This window comes from Lagenorhynchus albirostris, chromosome 5 (genome assembly GCF_949774975.1).
Source record: "Lagenorhynchus albirostris chromosome 5, mLagAlb1.1, whole genome shotgun sequence".
Classification (NCBI taxonomy): domain Eukaryota; kingdom Metazoa; phylum Chordata; class Mammalia; order Artiodactyla; family Delphinidae; genus Lagenorhynchus; species Lagenorhynchus albirostris.
Genome location: NC_083099.1, coordinates 27,069,495 through 27,091,015, shown reverse-complemented (window position 1 = coordinate 27,091,015; position 21,521 = coordinate 27,069,495).

Here is a 21,521-nt window from a genome sequence, read left to right as displayed (position 1 = left end):
CAGGGGCCAGACACAGTAGGGCCTTTTAGTTCAAGGATAAGGCTTTCCACTGAGATGGAAGCATTAGAGGGGTTTGGGGCAGAGAGGAGTGATTTCATGGGATTTATGTGTTGCTGTGTGCATTCACACTGTGGGGGTCAAGGGTAGAAGGGGGAGACCCACTGGAGGCAACTGCGATGATGCAGGAGTGAGCTTTGTGACTTGGGCCAGAGTGGTGGTGATGGAGGTGGTAGAAAAGTGATTAGAGTCCGGATATATTTAGAAGATAGAGCCTGTGGGAATTAATGATTTGAAGAATTTGGGCCTGAGCAAGTGGAAGAATGGAGAGGTCATTAACTAAGATGAAAGGACTACAGAAAGAGCAGGTTTGGTGGCTACTTGGGACATGTTAAGTGTGAGATGCCAATCATCTCATCAGATCCCCATAACTTCCTGCCAGACACAATTATCCCCATTTTACCAACAAGGAACTCAGAATTCTGGGAGGAGGGGCTGCTTCCTCGAGGTCACTGAGCTAAAGAGTGGTGGGGATGGGAGGTTTTAGGCCTGCTTCACATCAAAACCCCTATTTGTTTTTTTTTGTTTGTTTGTTTTTTTGGAAAGGAAGAAATAAAACTGCCTTTATTTTGCAGACAACATGATTGTGTATAAAATCCTGTGGGATCATCCAAAAAGCTACCAGAGTTTAGCAAAGTGAAGGATATAAGATCAATATATAAAAATCAATTGTATTGTTGTGAACCTAAAACTGCTTTTTTTTAAATTTTTTTTTTACATCTTTATTGGAGTATAATTGCTTTACAATGGTGTGTTAGTTTCTGCTTTATAACAAAGTGAATCAGTTATACATATACATATGTTCCCATATCTCTTCCCTCTTGCGTCTCCCTCCCTCCCACCCTCCCTATCCCACCCCTCTAGGTGGTCACAAAACACCGAGCTGATCTCCCTGTGCTATGCGGCTGCTTCCCACTAGCTATCTACCTTACGTTTGGTAGTGTATATATGTCCATGCCTCTCTCTCACCTTTCCCCTCCCCATATCCTCAAGCCCGTTCTCCAGTAGGTCTGTGTCTTTATTCCTGTCTTACCCCTAGGTTCTTCATGACATTTTTTTCCCTTAAATTCCATATATATGTGTTAGCATATGGTATTTGTCTTTCTCTTTCTGACTTACTTCACTCTGTATGACAGACTCTGGGTCCATCCACCTCATTACAAATAGCTCAATTTCGTTTCTTTTTATGACTGAGTAATATTCCATTGTATATATATGCCACATCTTCTTTATCCATTCATCCGATGATGGACACTTAGGTTGCTTCCATGTCGTGGCTATTGTAAATAGAGCTGCAATGAACAATTTGGTACATGACTCTTTTTGAATTATGGTTTTCTCAGGGTATATGCCCTATTTGTTTGTTCAAAATCCCTATTTGTTTGGGAAGCTGGCTTTCCTGTAATTTGTCCTAAACTTCCCTCTCTCAAGAGTCCTCTCCCACCCCAGAGCCCCCATATTATGGACAGCCCCCCTTTGTACACTACTGCTGTTGACCCCGCCCACTTCTCAGTGGCGGGTAACTGAGTTTGAGATTCCATGGGTGGGGTTTTGTTTCCACTACTTAATGCCTGTGATTGTTCTGTCCTGCTTTTTCCAGCTCATTACTGGTCATGGATATCTTCTCTTTAGTTCCTGGTTCTAGCTCATGAACCCAACCTAATTTTAACACTGCTCCTGGGGAGAATGCCATTCCCATTGCAACAGTCTGCTTTGCACCCAATTTCCTGGAATGCCCCATGGACAAATGAAGGCCATAAGGGTATGGAATCTTCTAAAGAATCTCCTGAAGAGGAGCCATATCCTCTTGGAGTTATGACTGATTTCAGATCTAGGACAGGAAAGGCACCCAGATGATCCAGGATCATCTTACCATATTGCAAAGAAGGAAGGCATCAAAGATGCATGGGGTCGTGTCCAAGTTATAAACTAATATTTTGAATTGTTGCCATCAGGAAAGAAAAAATTTGCATAAGCTCTATTGGCTCATGGGTAGGATGCTGTTGCAATAAATCTAACAGTTTTGAAAACATCAGCTCAATCACGGAGAACTGATACCTGCGAATAAACGAAAAGGTTCAATTACACTTAGTTCCCCTAACCGACTCTCTTCATCCAACTCTGCAACTGCATTTTTATGGCAGTGATCATGGCAGTAAAATCATTTCTCAGCTTTTCCTTGCAGTTGTTAAGAGTATTGACTTTGAAAAAATATGCTAAATAAAACATCTCAGAGCCACTTGACATTTCAGTGAACAAAGACTTTTATTCACCTTGATGAGTTTTTTGCACTTAGTCATGGCATGGTTGATATTTTCCTTTATGACAAAATCAGCCTCAAGTTTGGAAACCTAGACCAGCACCTTCCTCCTATCAAGCCAGCACCTTCTCCCTATTAAGCCAGCACACATATGCGGGGTGAAGCAAGTTTAAAAAACACACACACACACAACTTTTCATTTTGTTATAAAGTGGCCTTGAGAGACAAGTATGCAAACTGTTAAATTTTCTAAACTAAATCTGATGAAATGTTTACCACTTAGAACTCAAGAGCAGACCTTTAGAAGTACACTCCGTGTGTGAAGCAGGTTCCAGGAACACTCACTGTGTGAAGTAGTCCCCGAGGCCAGTTTTCTGCCAGCATTTTGCCCATCAGAGTTTTGGCTCACCTGAGCAGGAGGCTGAGCTGCTTATTTCCAGTTGATATTGTTCCTTTTGGACTTACACATCTTGTTGAGATGTTTTCCCTTGTTACTTTACCATCAACCACTTTAGGCATTGACATGTCTTCACAGACACTCATTAGCGTTATGGTGAAGAAAGATGGATAAACGGGCCAAATCATCAATATCTGTTTTCATAAAGTCGTTCTAGTCTATCTTTTAGAAACCACTAAAATGCATTCGTGGATAGTGCCACTCTGTAAGGACACCTTTTCCAAATCAGTTGCCTCATTTTGATGCAAAAAGAGGTGTGGTCCTATCTACAGTGAAACCCTTCAACTTGACTCCTACTACTCAAGCTGTGATTTCTGAGGCATTTCTGAAACAGACTAAAGAAATCTTTAAGAGACCCTTGAATTTGCTTTTTTGCATTTGTTTTTCACTAATGTTCTCAGTCAAGTCTTCTTTCTTTTAGGTTTTAAAATTATTTTGTGATTTTTTTTTCTTTGAAATTGCATACTTGACTTTTTCAATGTCGTTGCATGGGAGATGGCTTTTATCCATTATTTCATGTGCTCATCTGTAACTCCGTTAAAATAAAACTTCCCTAAAATAAAACCCATCTCAACTTCCACTGTTCAGTATTTTAGGGAGTTGCTTGCCACCAGTTCACTAGGTGTGGCTAGGGTGGAGCTCTGGCCCTGGTAGCTGTCATGGGCGTGTGGTGGACCTCAAGGTCAACAGCTCATCTGTCATAACCATGTGACTCATTTTATTGTGAATTTGCCTCCATAGCTTCATAGTTTCACTGGTTACAAGTTTATGCTTCCGATCTCCTATTTTTAACCACGGATCCGTGTTCTAAATTGAACACATAATTTGAAAATTACTATACTTTAAAAAGAGAAACGAAAAATAACCAACACCCCAGAACTTCTGGTCTCTTCGTGTTTGGGGAAAACTTGCTGTGGTGGGAAGTGGAAAGATGCCCAGTGATGTTTGTAAACAGAGTATGTGATCAAGAGGAACAAGAGTAGGGCAGCTGAACAGATTTAGGAGGTTCATGGCTTTACGGAGTCAAAGTGAAAATAAAACTGGTTTCTAAGTTGGCAAACTCTTTTTTCAGAACATTTCAGAGCATTGCTGAGAAAATACGTGCCCTGCCCAGCCTGGCCTGCGGCTGAGACATTGGCCGAATCTCTTTTTGCTGCAGCAGTGAACTTGATTCCCTTTAACTAGAAGGCATTGGCTTTCCAAGAGAACTGAATTGCTCCATGTCTCACTGCATGTACCACTTTTCTGTTATCTAGCCTTTGGCAAAAATGACTCAGATCAGCAGAGATCAGTAAGATTTTGCTGATTTTACTTGTGCATATATGACATAAATCCTTTTTATTTTGGAATTTGCTTAAAACACATTCAAGTTTTTAAAAAAGAATACAGGCTTACTGTTAAAACTCCATACAGAACTCTGTAAGGCAAAAAATTGAAATTCTTCTCTTTCCATTCACTTACTAATCTCATTCCCCCCCCATCCTCCTCCTTCAGATTAACCACTATCAATAATTTGCTATTTATTTGTTCAGATCTTTTTATCACTCCGCTTTCTTTTTAATCATACATACAAACACATGCAAGTATGTCATCTTAACTTAGAAAACAAATATAGGATCATATTATTTTACAATTTGCTTTTTTTCCTCAGCTCTACGTCTTGGCAACTCTCTTTATTGTCTGACTTATATCAGTGTACCAGAATTTAACCATTTCTCTACTCATTGACCCTTGTTTCCAAGTGTTCGCTATTACAAAAAAGCCCTCAGTGGACATCCTTTGTTTTCATGTCCTGTGTCCTTGTGTGCACCTTTTTTCTGTGGGCTAGAGTGCAAAAGTGGACTTGCTGGGTCAGGGAGTGTGCAGACTTAAGAAACTGATAGATGCTGCCAGATTGTCTTCTGAAATCATTGTCTCTATTTATGTTGCCACCAACAACGAATGAGAACATCATTCTTCCCAAACCCTTGCCATCTGTAGTTATTATCAATCTTTAAAATCTTCCCAAGCTGATAAGAGAAAAATGACATTTTCTTGTTATTTTGATTTGTGATGATCTGTTCATTCAGAAAGCCGAGCCTATTTTCATATGTTTATTAACAGTGGTTCTCAACTGGGGATGATTTTTGTCCCCACAGGACTTTCGGCAATGTCTGGAGACATTTTGATTGTTATGACCCCGGGGCGGGGCGTGGCGGTATTACTGATGACTAGTGTGTAGAAAGAATTACTGGCCTCAAATGTTAATAGTGCCGAGGTTAAGAGATCCTGGTTTATTAGCCATTTGTGTTCCTTCTGTGAATTGCCTATTGATTATCTTTTTGTTGGGAACTCTTTATACACTGGAGCTATCAATCCTTTGTTTATTTGTATATATTACAAACATTTTCCCCAGCTGATATTTGCATTTAATTCTGTTTTTGATGTCTTTTGCACTAGAGAATTTAAATTTTTATGTAGATAAATCTACTTTTTTTTTTCCTTTGAAAGGGCATCTTAATTTTTTACCATCCTTGGTTTTCTTAACCCAAGTGTATATAAGCATACTCCTATATTTTATTCTAGTATTTTCAGTTTCATTCATGTCAATGTTTAGTTCTTTAATCTATGTGGAATTTATTTTTGTGTCAGTATGACAAAACCTTTAAGAACTTTTTAATTAAAAACCTTTCACTTTCAAATCTATAAGTAAGATTGATACTATAGGAAGATAAACCATGTTTATCCAATGGTACCCTCTGAGTATGCCTTCAGAGGGGACGAGTGAAGGGACAAATTTAAGCTCCCAAGCAGTGCCTTGGAAGCCCTGCAAGGTCTGTCTCCAAACCTCCTTTCCAATTCCTTCCTAACGTGTCACCACCTTCAGAAAGCCTTCAAGGATTCTCCAACTTGCAAGGATGCCTTTTGCCTTTAATCTCTTAGAGGATGTTATTAAGTGCACCTGTTCTGCCTAGTTGTTTTGCTTTGTTAGTATTATTTTTTAAGGAGGGCTTTTCCATCCAACCAGCCAGCCAGTTTCTGGGGGACAGTTTCCGTGTGCCCCAGTTCAGTGCTCCTGTACATGATTGGTATTCAAAGCATTTCTCCATGTGAATGAGAACACACTGCCATCCTCAGAGCCTGGGGGTAAGTGCAGACTCCAGGCAGAGCATCTGTGTGTGTGTGTCGGGGGAAATGGGAAGCTAGGATCCCTTTGCTGCTTCTTTGAGGGAAGGACAGGCTGGGGAGGGGACAGTGAAGGAGCTCTAGCCAGTTTTGCCACTGACCCTCAGTATGGCCTTGGGCAGCCCCTTCCCTGTTTGTTTCCTCCTCTGACAAGGAACTTTAGAGATGGCAAATATAAACTCCGTGAGATCAGGAACTGTGTTTTTTTTTTTCTCCTCACCGTACCCCCGCCCCTTGCATGGCGCTTGACACTCACTAATCATTTGCAGAATGAATGACGAATGGATAGAGGGGCCTCTTGTGCCTCATGCCCCGTCCCATGCCCCTGCCAGGCATTGCTAATCGATTAGAACCTTTTTTCCTCTCAATTAGGATGTGGCTTTTTTTTTGAGTGTGGCTACAACAGACACCGGTGGTCAGTTCGTGCTGGTGTCAGAGAGGACACCTGTGTGCTAGCTCTGGGTTGGGGGTTTCCAAGCTCCCCTGGGGCCCTTCCTGAGAGGCAGAAGTTATCTTTCGTGTTCTGGCTGCTGCTCTTCCAAAGCGCAGAGGTGCGGGTCCCTGGTGCCCCTGCAAGTGGTCACCACTCATCCCACCAGGGACCTGCTTTTCTTTATAAGCTTGGGTTTCTCATAAAATCAACTCACTGCAAGGGGCCCCTGGGGCTGGGCTTTACGTAAGGAAATGGGAACAATTAATGGGCTTATCTGATGAAAAGTAATGCTGCTAATGATTTATTAATTATCATGAGGCTTATCTTTCCACTTCTTATTAATCAAAGATGTCCTGGAGCTCTGGGGCTCCACATGAGGGGAGCAGACCTAGACGCAGCCTGGGGGAGGGGGGCGTGGGCTGGAGCCAGGTGCCCCTAGCTTCCCTGATCCTTCCCTGGACCATTCCATCCTGGGGGTTAAGACCCTCGGATTGTGGGCAAGGAAAGCCGAGAGGGACATTGGAGAGGAGCGCCATGTTGGGTTGGTCACCTACTGTGTGCCCGTCATCGTGCAGGGTACCTTATAGTCATTCCTCATTCCAGACCTACAAAGGAGGAATTATTATTCTCACTGCTTTAGACGAGGAAACTGAGGCCAAGAGATGTTCCGGAGTTTGCCCAAGTTATACTGTTAGAAATGGTAGAGCTGGGATTTGAACCCGGGTATGTCTGCCCCCAGACTGGATGCCTTTCAGTTGGAAAGGCTTAAATGAGAATCGAAGGAGTCTGGGGCAGCACCCCTGGGCAGAGCTGAGCTGAGGGCCCAGTTCTACAGTGTGTGTTCCAGGGCCGCAAGAGAGCGAGGGTAGGGGGACCGGGGAACAGTGCTTTCCTCGGGCCTCAAGGCTTTTGCTGTCTCATGAATGACACAAGATTCATACCCAGGAGACAGGTGGGGACCCCTGGGCTCAGGGCCCACCTGCATGGGTGAGCACTCTTCCCAGGGCACAAGCTTCCTCGCATGAGGTTAGTGCTTCATGGAACAGGGATGTGTTGGGGTCTTGCAGGTTGGGTAGAATTGGATAGACGGGACACTATGGGGAGGGTTTTTGGGCAAGGGAAACAGCTTGATGAAGGTGAGAAGGGGCAGAAATGACCATACTTACTGAGGGGATAGCAAAGAAGAGCCCAGACTAACCGCCACTGGGGAAGGAGGGAGTCCGGGGGAAGCAGCCATGGGAGGAAGGGAAGAGGGACCCTTACCAAGTTGAGGCCTAGAAGCTGGTGGCTCCTGCCCTCCACGACCCCTTTCTGACCCCAGTGAGGAGAGCAGCAGATATCTTGAGTGGTAAAACATGTGAGGTTGTGAGTTTGTGTGTGTGTGTGTGTGTGTGTGTGTGTGTGTGTGCGCGCGTGCGTGCGTGCATGAGTGAACGTGCATGTTTATGGGTGAGGGTGTGTGTTCCTCTCTAAGAATCTAGAAAGCATGTGAATAACCACTTGGGTGGGAATATTTTATGTGTCTAAGTGAGAGCATGCAAACATCTGTGGGTTCGAGTGAGTGTGCATTGGTGTGAGTGTGTTTAAGAGTTAGAGTGAGAGGGAGCTCTGGGAACATGTGTGGTAGTATATGTGGACAAGGCAGTGTGTCTGTCAGTCTTTGTTCTGGTGTGAAGGTGTGTTTGCGGGGCGCTGTGGGGCTTAAGGCAGCCCGAGCCCTTGTCTGGTGTGGCAGCAAGGGCAGGCGGAGCTGTGGGTGGGCGGGGAGGAGGGACAGAGGGCTCTGCCGGGCTCTGGGCAGAAGAGCTGAGCACCCTGCCCTTTCCGGCGCTTAGCTGAGGTGCTGCTGCGGGCAAGGAGCCAGGGCAGGGCTCCTCAGTCAGAGGAGCCCCGTATTCTGCCCATGAACTGGGAGCCTCTGCAGCCTTGGCCTTTTAGGTGACTGGTGGACACTCTGGGGGACGCCAGGGAAGGGAGAGAGGCCTGCCTAGGAGCTCAGAGCCACCATCTTTGGGCTGTGACTCAAATTGGCCCCATCGCCTTCCCGTAAGCCCCACCCCCCATGGCTCCAAGGCTGCTGCCTCCCTGCCTCTGGTGTGCTGTAAAGTAACCACATGGCCTTTGTGGCAGAAGTTGGCTTCGTGGGACTTAGCTGGTGGCGCAGTGGTTAAGAATCCACCTGCCAATTCAAGGACACGGGTTCGAGCCCTGGTCTGGGAAGATCCCACATGCCGCAGAGCAACTAAGCCCGTGTGCCACCACTACTGAGCCTGCGCTCTAGAGCCCGTGAGCCACAACTGCTGAGCCCACGTGCCACAACTACTGAAGCCCGCGCGGTCCACCCGGGCCGGGCAAAGCCCTTGAGGTCACCTCTGTCAGCCAATCCCTATCCACATGGAGATCAGCTGGGTCAAAGACCCCCACGGCTGAATCCCGCTTTCTCAAGAACACTTGCTCCCACAATGGCCAGCCATCCAAAACATTTCCTAGGATGATAACTCCCTTTTATTCATCAGAGAACTTAAACACTTCCTGAGAGCTCATCTCGTGGAGAAATAGAAGGTGGGGTAGGAGAGGCTTTGGGAGCAGGACCGCGGGGCCCCCTCCTAGAGATTCATGGCAGGCCCCCCTTCAGCTCCATCCAGGGCCCTCTTGTCCTTTCTTCTTCCATCTGTCCCCGTCCCCCTGCTGTCTATGGGCCTGGCCCCCCTACCCCCTGCATCCTACTCTGAGCCAGCCTTGTTGACTCAGGATCTGGGTCTGCTCCACTTGGCATGGAGTGTCCCACGTGGAGCGGTCCCGGGTCCACCGGCCCAGGTCAGGTCCCCTGCTCTCAGAGACGCTGCCCCGTCTGCTTCTGGCCCAGAGGCAGGAGTGGGAAGGGCTGCCGCCCACCTGCATCCGGGTGGGCCTGGCTCTCTTCAAGCAGTTGGGCTCCAGCTGCAAACTCCCAAACACATACTTTGGGAGGTCAGCCTGGCCCGCGGCTGGGGCATTCCATTATTTCGGTGACATATCTTTGAACATGCTGCAATTCCTGCAGCCCCAGCTCAGGCCCCAGTCCCAGCTGCAGAGCTGTCTAGATGCTTGGGGAGCGTTGGAGGAGTACTCAGCCTTAGACTAGTTCCTAGGCAGAAAGAGAAGGTACTGAGGCATGGGGACTGTGCCCTGAAGCCCCTAGCACCCTCTTTTGGCCTGAGCACTGTCCTTCGCTCTTTTTTTCAAACGCAGATTCCGTGGGAGAGTAGCAGATGAAAGTGACATAACGAGATTCTTAATATCTGAGCATGGGAAACATTTTCTATCGTTTCCTCCAACAGTGGGAAGATGAGGGAGCCCTAGACAGGGAGGAAGTAGTATTGGCCTGCTCTATGGTTTTTATTTTTCCTTTTCCTTAATCCATCCCTGTTTTTACTTCTGATTCCGACAGACCTATCTATAAAAAGTCCTTTCCACGTGGTCTATTTTGAAGTATTTGAAAATGGTACCCCAGACAGGGAGGCCAGGGAAAGGATAGATAAGTCTGTTTTTAAGCCCTGCCTGTTATTTGCTAGGTGACAAGCAACAAACTCCTTAACCTCTCTGAACCCCAGTTCCTCAAGCTGTCGTATCACCATTGCCAAGCCCCTCCTGTCTGTTGTGTCTTAGGACCACTGTACGCCAGCTGTCTGCACTTATGGGCCCACGGCACCCTTGCTTGTGATTGGGGTCCCTTCTGCTTGCTGGGCTGGAGGGAAGTCGTGCTGCCTGATGAGTGTGCAAATGCGCTAATGTGAGAATGGTGGTGACCACAGCCCCAGCCACAAGACCCTGGCCAGACTGGCGGCTCCTATGTCCCTGGGGTGTGCCGAGCTGGGGCTGGTTGGGAAGCAGCTCTTTCCCTGAAAACTCATCATTTTTGTGTAATAAAAGTGCTAGAATTCTGGAGATGACTCCCTACGGTAGACAGGGTTGCTTTCTTCTGAGCAAAGGGAACAGATTGATTCAACACCTGCTATTTACTGGGTGATTTACACGCTCACTGAATCCTCATCACCAAACAGATATTTGTGCTTTCAATTCACCGGTGAGGAAATTGAGGGCCAGAGAGGTTAAATAATTGGCCTGGCATTATCTAAGAAGGCATTGGCTGGAATAGGATCTGAACCCAGGTCGGCCTCACTTTGTCCCTCATGATTTCTTTGGGACTATCTGATACCCTATCAAGCTGTGACTTGAGAAGAAAGGGAGAAATCTGTCTTCTCCCATGGTGTCTGTGCCTTCTCCTCCAGGGTTTTATGAGCACCCACTGTGGTGCCTCTTCATCCCTAGGACAGTAGCTCTCAGGCTTCCCTGGGGTCCTCTGGTCTGGGAGGAGGGTTTTGGGCAACTTCTTCCCATGATGGAATTAGAGGTATAGGATGTCACCCCCACCCAGTGGCGTAGCATTTTATTTATTTATTTATTTATTTATTTTTGGCTGTGTTGGGTCTTCGTTTCGGTGCGAGGGCTTTCTCTAGTTGCGGCAGGCGGGGGCCACTCTTCATCGCTGTGCGCGGGCCTCTCACTATTGCGGCCTCTCTTGTTGCGGAGCACAGGCTCCAGACGCGCAGGCTCAGTAGTTGTGGCTCACGGGCCTAGTTGCTCCGCGGCATGTGGGATCTTCCCAGACCAGGGCTCGAACCCGTGTCCCCTGCATTAGCAGGCAGATTCTCAACCACTGCACCACCAGGGAAGCCCTGGGGTAGCATTTTAAAAGAAAAGTCTGAAGAAGGAGGCAATGTGTAATCTAGGAGAAAGATACTTTATTGGTGGAATTTCAGGTAGCAGAAAAGGTAGAGGAGACTGATTCGGACAATGTGACTTTCCCAGGCTCTCAGATGACACCAAAGCACTTCACCTTCACGGAAAGCTAGTCTGTTCCTGAGTGTGGGCTGGCCTCCTTTGGCTGAGTCTCGGGAAACTCTTTCCACTGTTTCTCCCCTGCCTAGAATTCTCATTCACACGCACAAATCAGTCAGTCTTAGCAAATTAAAAAAAGGATACGGAGAAGTTAAATATGCACAGGTCATCACTGATATGGAGAGCTGGCTCCTAGTCGTGGCTCCCAACTGGGATCCTGCTGACCTTGGGTAATGCTCCTTCCCCTCTCTGGGCTTCAGTATCTTCCTGTGTAAAATGCAGGGGTCGGGTCAGTCACAACGGCCTTGTTGACAGATGACAAAGTCCATCCAAATTGGTCTGGAGAAGGAAACTGCATTGGCTGATGTAAGTGACACATGCAGGGTAGCTCCGGCTTCATGCATGGACGGATCCCAGCAGGCTCCCGCCTATCCTCTTAGAAGACCTAACACGAAAGAGACCACCTCTCCCTGTCCAGTCCCTCTAGCAGAAGTCTTGGGAGTATCTCTGATTGACCCTACTGTGGCCACCTTCTATCTCTGAACCAATCACTGTGGCCGGGGGTGGAACATGCTGATTGGCCAGGCCTGGGTCATGTGCCCTCTGATTGGCTGGGGAGTGGGGGAAACAGAGGCCTGCTCCATCGCAACCAGATCGAGGGAGAGAGGGAGGGCTGTGAGCAGAAAAGGGGAGAATGGATATTGGGCAGGTCCAACCCCTGGCACCCATTACTGCTAGGTTAGTGGTTTTCCATCTCTGCTCTGGGGAGCCCAGACCTCTGAGGAGGAACTTCAGGGATATCTGTGAGCAATAAAGCATTTTCCAAAAGTCGGTAAGGATTTAAAGGATCAGAGCAACCTGTTTATCACTTTTGGCTCCTTTGATATTGGGATTTCACTTAAGTTTTCATTTTGGTAAATTAAAAAAATTTTGATGATTTAAAAAAAAAAGCCTGGAAACCATTGGACTAGATTATGGCTAAGGTTTCTGTTTAGAATGTTCTAGTGGATTATATGCCAAAGTGAATACTTTTCTTCGATGAGGGGCACACTTCAATAGTGAACCTTTAGCCCTGCTTTTCCCACTTTCTTGACTCTGCCTTGTCCCTTCTTCTCCTAAGTGGTCCTGCTGGCTTTAATGTCTCTGTCAAAGTAGACCCAAGCCTGCCCTCCCACACTCCCAAGGACCTACCTGCTTCATGCTTTGCAAATATTCTTACAGATGTGAAAGGAACGCCCTTCTAGTGCAAGCACAAACCAGGTGCTGGTTCTTGCCTGATGGCTGAGTTACTTGGAGATGTAGGTAGTTTGTAAATGCCGTTTTCTGCTCTGAATAACATGGGGTGAAAAGAAAGGAGCTCTCAGGGGAGGGGCACTCCCAACATTTGGAAGCCTATGTTTATAAGTTATAAATCAAGCTAACAAAGTTAAATAAAATATGTTTTTCTCCTCTACCTTGACGCATGCTCCTTTGTAATGATCTAGAAGGCTGGATTTAAATTTAGAGTTTTCAGCTTCCTTAGAATTCTGCACTGGAATGCAAGCAGACTCGAGCTGTTCTCTTCGCACCCTGGCTTGACCCTGCTCTATGAGGGGTCTTGAATACAGGCATGTGGACACTCTGGTCCCCGTCCAGGCTCTGTAGGCACCCTCACACAGCCACCCTTGGTCATCTCATGGGCCAAGAGGTATACACGCCAGGGGCTCATTTTGCCTTCGGAGGACAGAACCCGGGAAGACCCTCACTCAGGCCCTGGAAGGAGGCTCAGGGAATTCCAGATACCTGGGGACCCAGAATGTGTTCTAGAAAGGGGTCCTGTGTGGGAGGTCATGTCCTGTTGGACCTGTGGACTCCTCACTCTGGGAGCAGGGGTGCAGCCAGAGGAGGGTCAAAGCAGTGCCATCTAAAGTAGGGGTGGGGGGCCCAGTAGGAGCCCCCCTTGCCTGAGTCTAAGAGCACATGGGTGGGTGGACTTGGGGTGACAGAACCTAGCCTCTCAGAAATCTGAGATGGAGCTCCAGGAACTATGGTGACTGTCAATTTTGGGCGTTGACCCCCAAACTGGTCATCAGCGTTACCATTCAGTGTTACCAGTGACATCCAGGGCTTGGATCGTGTATTTACAATTGTCCATGATAACTGGGTCTCAGTGAACTGCTAACAATAGCAGATGACCAGGATGGAGATAAAATACCAAAGTGAGTGGTGAGGCAGCCCAGGCTGTATACAAATTTTTCAAAGGGAATTGGAGAACTGGTTTCATAACTCTAAAAACACTTCATCCTAGAGGCAGTAGGAGAGGAAAGGGAGATTTTGATGAGGAGGGTTTTGGAGAAGCTCGCTGGAGTGAGTGAGCCCTGAGCAGGATGGTAGGGCATGTCTGTCCTCACCTGGAGCTGGTGGGAGGGCTTCAAGGCTCACTCAGAGAACCCAGAAGGGCCACGTGGCCTGTGGCAGCAAGAGGGGTTTGTGTCTGGGAAGTGTCAGGTCAGGATTTGTGAGTGCTTCTCATGGACCAGGTTGTGCCATGTGCACGAGAACCTGCCTGGAGCCATTTGGAGTGCCGCCCAAGGGCTCTCCCCGGAAGGGGTCTCTGAAGTCAGCCCCAGTTATGGAATCTAGACCTCATCTCCTGGGCACAATCCCCTCAGCACATCTGGGGGCAGAGGCTGCTAGTTGTCCCAGTATCCACTCTACTCTTATTCTACAGCAATAAGATTTGTAGTTGGGGACATGACAATACAACTGGAGACTGTATTTCTTAGCTTCCTTTGCAGCTAAGGGGTGAAATGTCACTAAGTTCTCACCAATGGATTGTGAACAGAAAAGATGCATGAGGGCTATGCTCTTCAGGGAAAATAAAGCCCTGATTGTAGTGTTTGCCAATTTCCATGGTGTAAATACTCCCACCACAGCTGATTTCGAGCTATGCACAATCATCTCTTGGAACCAGTGAGATCCAGCTCCGGCACATCATTGAAGCAACGTCTGGCTCATGCCCTTAAGGGCACAGCTGTGCCCTTCTTCCCGCTTCTTCCTCCCAGCTGGCTGGAATGCTGACATGGTAGACAGCCATCTTGTACCAAGCAGATGAGGGCAACTCTCCAGGGATGGCAGACCAGCAAGAGAATAACTTGGGCCCCAGTGACTTTGGGGAGTACAGAGGCCATTTGGGTTCAGACCTTTACACGAAAGCAAAATAAATATCTATCTTAAGTCATTTAGAGTTTAGGGTCTCACACACAACTAGAAGTATGAAATGTAATTTACCTAGGAGCCCATAAAGTCAGAAAGAGAGGTTGTCTTTAAGTGGCATCTGCCTGTCTAGCAACATACACCTCTCTCGAAGATACGAAGGGGACACCAGGTTTAGGGCCAGGCCTGGGGAAGGAGAAATCGAGTGAGAGGAAAACATGGACTTTCTGTCTCAGTAAAACATGTTGCCCTAATTGCTTGTAGTTTATCTCTCCATTAGACTTCACGTTTCTGGAGAGACCCTGATACTCAGAAAGTGTACCTGGTCGCACCCTAGACACCAGGGATAGGGGACAGATCTGGGTTTGGCCTCATTATGCTTCATGAGGAGAACAGGCTTGACCTTTTCTTTGTGCTGCAGATTTCAGTCACTGTGTCTCTTCCCACTTCCTGTCTTGGCCCTGTCTTGGTCTGTCCTTCCTCAGGGAACAGCATCCCTGACTGAGGTCTCAGGGCACCCCCATAAACTCTGCTCACGATCACGCAGCAACCCTACGAGCTGGATAACCATGGACCATTCTTACCACTTGACATATGAGCACACTGAAGCCCAGATCGTTCATCTCGCCCTTGCAATCTCTTGTTTAATAGTCTGATTTCCTCAACCGACTGTGGACTCTGGGAAAGCAAGGATCATGCCGGGTGTGTTTGATGCTGCAGTTCAGCTCAGAGCCCTTAGTGAGTGTTCGTTGATTCCCTGACTAAAATAACCCCTCATTACAAAGGGTCGGGGTGGTTTGCAGAGTTCAAGCTGGAATTGTGGTTTTCAACCTGTTACACCTTTAAACACAAGAATTTTTGGCAACCCATTGGAGGTGTTAAAAGATTCAAACCACACTAAACATGCCAGCAGTAACTATGTCGGTACTGTGGTGGTGTCCTCAAATGCTTGTGAGGGCCCCAGAGCGGAGTGTTCTGGACTCCTTGCATGCCATGTTCCTTTATGGCTGTGCTTTTGGGAACTTCTTAGTCACAGATACGCTTATCATGGGTGTCGGTGGATGCTCCGTCTTTCTTTGATGCCAGTCTGCCAGACAACCTTCTCACCGCTTACAGCCCTTTCTACCTCTGGTTGTACAACCTACCCAATTAATTCTGCACTGAACCCAATTCTGCGCTTCTTGTTTTGGAATTGAGCTATTCCTTATGCAGGTGATAGGTTAGGCCAGTGGTTCTCAGTCGGGGCTGAGTTGGCACCCCCAGGGGATGTTTGACATTATTTAGACATTTTTGGTTGTCATACCTGGGGAGCAGGTGCTACTGGCATCTAATTAAGTAGAGATGCTGCTAAACGTTTTATAGTGTGCAGGATATCCCTACAACAAAGTTTATCCATGCTCAAACATCAATGTGCAGAGGTTGAGAGACCTGGGCTAGGATTTGCAGCCTTTGGGGATGGGAGCCTCAACAGCAGCTGCAGTAGCAGGAGTAGCAGGCCTTCTGCCGTCAGAACCGGTCCCTCCAAGGCTCAGATCACGAGCAGGCCTCCTTGCCAGGGCAATCCTGGGCACAGTGACCTTGGACGGGCAGTGGCTGACTTAGCCCCTGCTTCAGGAAGTGACCCATAGGTCATCCTGACTACCTGCAACTGGTAGAAGTCTCAGTGGCACAATGTACCTGCATGACCATTTAAAAGATGCATTAAGAGGTTAAAAACAAACAAATAGAAAATCCCGCAACCTACAGTAGTCCCCCCTTATACGCAGGGAATACTTTCCAAGACTCTCAGTGGATGCCTGAAACCACAGGTTGTACTAAATCTTACATATACTGTTTTTTCCTTATAATACATACCTATGATAAAGTTTAATTTATAAATTCGGCACAGTAAGAGGTTAACGATAATTATAAAATAGAACGATTATAAAAATATACTGTAATAAAAGTTATGTGATTGGAGTCTTTCTCTCGCAAAATGTCTTAACGTAGAAATTTAATGCCTTTTCCAGCTTAACTAAGCACTTATCATGCACTGTGGCCATAACTTTTGCAGTTTGAGGTGCAACAGCAAGAATAGCACAAATTTTTTTCCTTCTTCACATTTTCACAGAAAGAAGACTTGTTCTCACCATAGATCTTAGCAACCTCAGCATAGGATTTTGTTTTCTTCCCTTATTAAGTCTAGAACTTTCACCTTTTCATTGAAAAGAGGCACTTTATAGCTTCTCTTTGGTGTATCTGAATTGCCAAAGTCACTACTCTTGCACTTTGGGGCCATTATTAAGTAAAATAAGAGTTACTTGAACACAAACACTGTGATACCATGACGGTCTATTTGACAACTAAGGTGGCTACTAAGTGACTAATAGGAGGCAAATGCTAGACAAAGAGATGATTCACGTCCTAGGTAGAACAGAGATGGAGGCTGTGAGATTTCATCGTGCTACCCAGAATGGCGCGAAATTTAAAACTTATGAATTATTTCTGGAATTTTCCATTTAATATTTTTGGACCATAGTTGACCACGGGTAACCGAAGCCATGGGAAGTGAAAGTTCAGATAAGGGGAGACTACTGTACCTACCCTTTGGACCAATAATTCCTTTTCTAGGAATAAAGCCAGAGTAAATAATTAGAGAAGTGTCTAAAAATGTGTTGAGGGATATTCACTACAATGTTATTTATGGTAGCAGTAAATCAGCAGTGAATTTTAATATTACATTGTGATACATTCATATCATAGAATGCTATGCACTTGGGTTGCATTCATCTGCAAGGAATTGAAAGTGTAACTACAGTAGCTTTAACACGCTGGGATTTCTTCAACACCCAATTACAAGAAGTCTAGAAGTAGGCAGTTCCAGGCTAATGCAGCAGCCTAAGGATATGGTTAAGAAACCAGACTCCATTTAGTTTCCTTCTTTCATCCTTACAGTCATGGGATGGTTGCTGCCCCTCCGAATATGACGTTAGCATTCCAGAAAGGAAGAAAGAAGAAACAGCAAAAAGGCGTGAATGCGTCTATCCCTTTTTATAAGGACCCACCCAGTGAGTTCTGCTTATTCCTATTGGCCAGAACTGTGTCAAATGGCCATTCCTAGCTGCAGAGGAGTCTGGGACGGTAAAAATTTGTGGCTTTCCAGATTCTTTAATGAGGAAGTTAAGGGAGTGGCCGGGGGGGAGGGGGGCGGGTTGTGGGATCATCAGACCAAATGGCTATTGAGTAGCCAATCTGCCTTGTCTGCTACACAAAGCAGGCTTCAGAAACTAAGTAACATGACAAATTTCAGGCAATGTAAAGTTTATTAAAAAAAAAAACAAAAAAAAACCCGGAGGCTTCCCTGGTGTCAGTGCTTAAGAATTCGCCTGCCAAGGCAGGTGACACGGGTTCGAGCCCTGGTCTTGGAAGATCCCACATGCCACGGAGCATAAGCCTGTGCACCACGACTACTGAAGCCCGCGTGCCTAAAGCCCGTCCGCAGCAAGAGAAGCCACCGCAATGAGAAGCCCACGCACTGCAACGAAGAGTACCTCCCACTCGCCGCAGCTAGAGAAAGTCTGCGCACAGCAACGAAGACCCAATGCAGCCATAAATAAATAAATAAATAAACAAACAAACAAATTTGTTAAGAAAAAAAGAGGGCACAAAATTGTAGCCACAATATTATTCTAATTTTTAAAACAAATGATATCATTAACCCCCCAGTTTTATTGAGATATAATTAACATGCAGTATTGTATTAGTTTCAGGTGTACAACATAATGATTTGCTACATGTGTATATTGCAGCTGATTGCCACAGCAAGTTTAGTTAACATTACAATTTTTTTTCTTGTGATGAGAACTTTTAAGATCTACTCTCTCAGCAACTTTCAAATAAACAATATAGTATTATTAACTTTAGTCACCGTGCTGTACATTACATCCCTAGGACTTATTTATTTCATACCTGAAAGTTTGTACCTTTCAACCACCTTCACTCCTTTCATTCACCTCCCAACTCCCACCTCTGGCAACCACTAAACTGTTCTCTGTTTCTATGAGTTCAGTTTTTTTAGATTCCACATGTAAGTGAGATCATACAGTATTAGTCTTCTCTGTCTGACTTATTTCACTTAGCATAATGCTCTCAAGTTCCATCCAGGTTGTTGTAAATGGCAGGATACCCTTCTTTCTTGTGGCTGAATAATATTCTATTGTATGTGAATACCACATTTTCTTTATTTATTCATCTGTCTGTGGACACAGGTTGTCTCCATGTCTTGGCTGTTGTAAATAATGCTGCAGTGAACATAGGAGTGTTGATATCTTTTAGAACAATAAGGAGTGTTTTTATTTTTTAATCTCAAACTGATAAATCTTCATCTACCAAAAATCCTGAGACCAGACACCATCCCAGACTCAAGGACTGGTGGTATTTGAGCTGGTGGCCCCGGGCATCGACATTCCCAGGAGCTGGGGTTGGTCTGGGGAATTCCAGAAGACCTTCCAACCACCTCTGCCCCTGGGATGCTCCTGGGAACCCTCTCTTAGAACTTTACCCCCTACCTGTCTCCAGGACTGATGTGCTCCTACAGAGAGATCTCGCTAAGCTGTGGTCAGTCACTCTACCAGAGGGGGTGGGAATCCTGTGTTTTCCTGAGAGGTAGGGCCTTTGACCTTGGGGAGAGGAAGTGAGCCCAGAAGGAGTCTCCAAGGCAGAAGGGGAGAAAATGAGGAAAGCAGGCAGGTAATCGGTTGCCCTTCTGGCCTTGGTTGGGGCTACCTTGAGCTGAATGAATGGAGGGAGCAGCAGAATGGAGGTGGGGAGGGCACTGCTGTCAGGGTTGGAGACGTGGGTCTGCTACCTCACCCCTCTGAGCCTTAGTAGGAAGGGGAAAATGATAATGATAGTGAGACAAAGAGGTCACACCCATTGAGCACGTCTGTGTGTTGCATGAAGTCCTCTACCACTCATCTTATGCTCACAGCGACTCCCCGAGGCGGGCGCTCTGCTTATTTTCATGTCATATATGAACAGCAGCTCTGGAGTTGTGCCGGGTTGAAGTTCCCCACCCATTAGCAGCAAGACTTGGAAAGTCATTGGAACATCTGTGCCCCAGTTTCCTCTCTATAAAAGGGGACAATAATAGGATTTTCCCAGAGGATTGTTGTGAGGATGAAGTGAACTGATACATGTAAAGAGCCTGGCACAGAGTCTGGCTAGTAGTAGACCCTCATAAAACATCAAGCTCTATTAACAGAAAGTTTTTATACAGATCAAAAGAAATAATGTACGTAAAACAACAGGTACATAGAATACATCCGGGAAAGTATACATATACTTTGTTATGTATAATACCTGCTTCCTTCACTCCTGTATTTGATACCTGCGTAAACTGAGGCCTGGAGAGCGAGAAGGGAGCTTCCGAAGGTCACACGGTGAGAGTGCGGAAAATCTAGGACCTGAACACACGTTTCCTGGCTTCTAGCAAAGACCTAGGATACGCACGGCAAACCTCCCTGGAAAACTTAAAGAAGGTACCAGAGGCACTTAGCAGAGCATCTGGGGGCAGGATGGGAAGTGGGCCTCAGGAAAGGCTGAGAAGGCCCTTGTACCACAGGGGCCCTTCCTTTCATGGGGCCTCCCCCCAGCGCCCCCTTAGCCTCAAGTGGCCCTTTCCTGGAGACACACCAGGTGTCTCTGAGCCATCCCAGACCTGGTCTCTCCTGGAATGAAAGGAATGCTCCTCGCTGTACTCCTGTCCCCAGGCAGCTGCAGACTTTCGTTCTCCACATCCTGTTCTCTCAGGCTCAGCCCTGGCCGATGGGCGTTGGCTCAGACGACAGTCCCAGAGCCCCACCACCTGGCCTTTCTCAGTGGCCTGGCCAGGAAGCCAGATGGAAAGTGAGATTCACAGCCACAGGCTTCAAAGAGACCAAACTGGTGTTGAGTGAGAGAGTCCCCAGCCCTGGCCCCAGCCCCGGCCCTCCCCAGGGCCGATGGCCACAAGGCTAACCTCCTTCTGTGGGACACATGGCCCCATGCTGCATGGTTTCAGGGCTGCCATCCACAGTCTTCACCCGCTCCGGGATTGCTGGGCAGTCCCTGAGGTTGGTTAGGCCAGGCCCGAAATGCTTTGGGGCTGATGAATGGAAATAAATGTAGCATGAAACTGTTTTTAGCATTTTGAGAAGCTGATCAGAAATCCCGTGTTTAGCCCAAACGAGGAGTATCAGGTTATCTGAGTCAGTTTGGTATTTGGCTGAAATTGTACCAACCCTGCACTGTCCCAGGGATTAGCCTGTCCTAGTCACCAGTGCTGACGGGCATCGATGTCATCGGCAGATTTCCTAGGAATAATAAGAAGGGCCCTTAGGATGACAAGGTGATGACTGTTATACTGAGTGACCCCTGAGATTCTTTCTATTTCTGAGATTCTAAGACCTAAAGTTGGTTCTGAGCCATGGCCACTCCACCGGAGGCGCAACACACACGAGCACGGAGAGGTTCTCCATGATCATCTGTCTCTGGTGTCAGATGTACCTGGAGATAGCTGGTTGAAAGTTAATTAACTGTTAGGTAATTAAAAATATGATTTTTCTATTAAAACTTAACCCAAGTTCTACCTTGGAATGTTTGAAGACCTTCTCATCCTTCTAAAATACACTGGCCCTTCACCTTTTCCCTAACCCCTCAGAATTACCCTAAAGAAAAGAGCTAGCTAATTCACATTGGATTTAACCCAAAGGAAAGAATTTCACAAAGTGAAATTTCAGGCTCCCATCCCCTCCTCTCTGCAGACCAAGGGGTGGGTATGTGGTTACCTCTAGCTGGGGTGGATGTTGGATGCCCCTGTCTTTCCATGGTGGTCGCTGGGTCCAGGGCAGGTCTTAGTGGGAGCTCTGGGTGTTTGATGAACTCCCCCTGGGCTCTGAGGCTCAGCCCCTCTTCCTCCCTCCTTTTGGGTGGTGAGAGGGAGATCCATTTCCCTGAAGGGGCTTTAGGGCCTGGTTAGTGCTTCCTATAAGAGGCACTCTATATGGAGCTCCTAAAAAGAGCCTCTCAGCTCAGCTCATACCCAGTCATCAGCA